This window comes from Engraulis encrasicolus, chromosome 14, assembly GCF_034702125.1.
Source record: "Engraulis encrasicolus isolate BLACKSEA-1 chromosome 14, IST_EnEncr_1.0, whole genome shotgun sequence".
Lineage (NCBI taxonomy): Eukaryota > Metazoa > Chordata > Actinopteri > Clupeiformes > Engraulidae > Engraulis > Engraulis encrasicolus.
Window position 1 is genome coordinate 26,162,661 of NC_085870.1, and position 2,925 is coordinate 26,165,585.

Sequence of the window (2,925 nt, forward strand, 5' to 3'; positions counted from 1 at the left end):
AAAAAAAAAAAAAACGATAACACAAATGAAACTTCCAAGTTTTCAGCCGTTCGCCATTTCTTGTCATTTCAAGCGTCAGGGGACCCTGAAGCCTTGCTCGGAGGGAGACTCTCAAAGAAAGAAAGAAAAGAAAGAAAGAAAGCATAAAAAGTGCATTCCCTGTAGTTTTGAACAGCCTGTGCGGCCGAGCAGTTTCCCCTCTGCTTGTATTAGTGATTATTTATAATTACACATCAGACCAAAAGGCTGGGGGATTATAGAAGCCAAAGGGCTGGCATTACGACCTGACCACTAAGCATTACGGCATTGAGAGGGGGAGCAGCCTCAGAGCTGCCACAGGCATCCGACAAGCACCACGTTAACGGATTGGTGGCTTTTTTTCCCCCCCTCCCCGTCGCTAACATTGCACGAACCAAACAGACATGTCAGCATAGAGATGCAACCACATTATGCAATGTCTCCCCTCTTGTTAAACGACGGTTACGGATGAAATGTTTATAGCTTGTAAACAAAACAAATTGCCTACAAAGGGTAGAGATCATTCTTTCAAGTCTTTCAACAAATGCGTAACGCAACGATTTCCAAATTGAAATGGGTCTCTTTACACACCGACCTCCATGATTCATGTGACTGCAACCAACCACTTTTTAATTTATTATTATACTTTTGTGTTCTTTTGCCTACTATAGTTTGTATATGTGTCTGATATCTGTGACTACCAAAGATAAATTACCACAAAGATATTCTGTAATAATCCATGCAATAGTAGACCAGGCCAAATATCCTCCCATTCTCTCTCGCTGGATGCAAAGGAAATAATAATAGCATTATAAAAAAGAAAATACAAAGGTAGAGATCAGTCTCGTCACAAAGGAATTAGAAAAGTGTTTTGAGTTTTAATTTTAGTCAACTTTTAAGCCAAAGGGGTTATCTGTCAAACAGCTTTGCAAGGTTTTTTTTATTATTATTATTTAATTTTAATTGTCATTTATTTTATTTTTTGCAATGACCAAAATGGAAAAAATGAAAAGATTATGGAGTGATCGAGACAAAAAATGACCAAAATTCCAAGACAAGGGGGAGTATCTTTTGGACAGGAGAAGGGACAGTGGAGCATTCCATCAGTCTGTGTACTGTAGGATATAACCATACACATGACCAGGCCAACATGAATTTCAAACACACAAATGTGAAATGTTATGTATACTTCAACTGGACCACACAGTGATTACATTTTTATTTCTTTGTAAAACATAATGTATAATTTTTATTTTGTTTTGTTTTGGGGATAAAAAAGAAGAAAAGATTGTAAGCCACTTTGGTTTTGTTCTTCTGCAAAAGAACTGCTTTTCCTGAGAAGGCCTGTTTTTGGTTTGATTTATTTTGTTAACTTGGGCAAGCGCTTTATGATTGTGTGTGTGTGTGTTGTTTTTTTCTGTCAAGTTACTTTTTATATTAAAAAAAAATAACACTCCTCTCCACGAATAAGCTGGGTACAAGGTACTTTAGGGCGATTATTTTTTTCTTTGCTTTTGTTTTTGTTTTCTTCAAAATCATATCCATGCATTTTGTCATTATCGATTCTAAAGACAAGGGCAATCTGTGGAGAAAGAGAAACACGTTCCCCACCACCGAGGCAGCTGAGGGACCAGGCACACAGAGACACCAAACGAGTCCCTGATAACGAGTGCGTCCCAGTCTTAGCCCTGTCACCCAGTCTGGTTGGCATCTATAAAACCCGTGGATAAAAAGCTGGTGGATTTGGACCTTCACAGCATGTGTAGCTTGACATTACTAAAAAAAAAAGACTACAGCATGAGACAACTGTTAGTACACATACCTCAGTTCAGATCTATAGGGAATGATTCAATTTAAAAAGAGAATACAAGAGAGAACATTTCACTCAGTTGCACTTAGTCGTATGTCTTGCATGTTTAGTCTAAAAACTGTAGCGGGGAAGATATTTTGAAAAGCTATAAAAAAAAGATGTTTTTTAAAAAATACAGACACATTTAGAGATGTTTTTCTCACATTCTTTTTTTTGCGAACCAGTCCAAACCTCAGGCGTATTTTCCATTAAGAATTCACATTGCTTTGTTCCATCTTCTTCCACCGAACTTGCTTTTTTTTGGACCACCACTGATGGTTTTGTTTTTTGTTTTTTCTTTAGTTTTTTTCGTGGGCTTTTCTTGCATACGGTTGTACATACCTGTCAGTATAACCTTGTGTCCTGTCTTGTTTTTTTTTCCTTGTTCCTTTCAGAGAACAACAACAAGAAAAACTGTTTGTATTATTCCTTTTTTGTTTTCTTTATCACAACTGCTTTGTATTTACTATTAAAGAAGAAAAAGCTATGAAAAAAAACCTGCTGTATGTATTGGAAAAGCAGAGAGTGCAGCAAAAAAAATGTATTTTACTTAGTAACCCTTGCTTATAAAGAGAGTCATGCCACCGGACGTCAGGCATGAGGTGAGGTGGACAGGGGTGGGGGGGTCGGTGGGATATTCACCAGGGGTAAAAATCCCTGGCGTTGGTTTGGAAACTGTAAAATAGAGAAACAAAAATTACACCTTTTTTCCCCTCTTTCACTCTCTTTCTCTCTGTTATCATTGAACCTAAAAGCATTTTGTACAGATTTATCCCCCCCAACCCCACTTTTTTGTGTTGAGCTGTCTTTTGATACTTCCCTTTTTTGATGGTCCAACCACTGCCTTCTCAACTGTGGCTGTACTCTGTGTAAAATGGACATTTGCCCAGTAAAAAAGGGTGGTGGTGTGGGAGGGGGGCGGGGGGTGTTGGCCTCAACTGGTTGCATGAATCTTGGGCTGGGTGGGGTGGGCAGGGGGAGTTGTAAGATGAAGAATAATTGTGAGGTGGTCACTAACAATGCTGGGAGTGTATTGGATATTTTATATGAAACAGGAA

At 38.5% G+C, this 2,925-nt stretch overlaps 1 protein-coding gene across 1 annotated transcript in view; it reads left to right on the forward strand.

Moving 5' to 3' along the window:
* The window catches only part of foxp1b (forkhead box P1b), a 308,908-nt gene extending 306,636 nt beyond the window's left edge, over positions 1 to 2,272 (forward strand). The window contains exon 20 of the mRNA XM_063215281.1: positions 1 to 2,272. This exon is cut by the window's left edge and continues 2,063 nt beyond it. The gene's annotated coding sequence lies outside the window, so the exon portion shown is untranslated.
* The last annotated feature ends 653 nt before the right edge of the window (positions 2,273 to 2,925 follow it).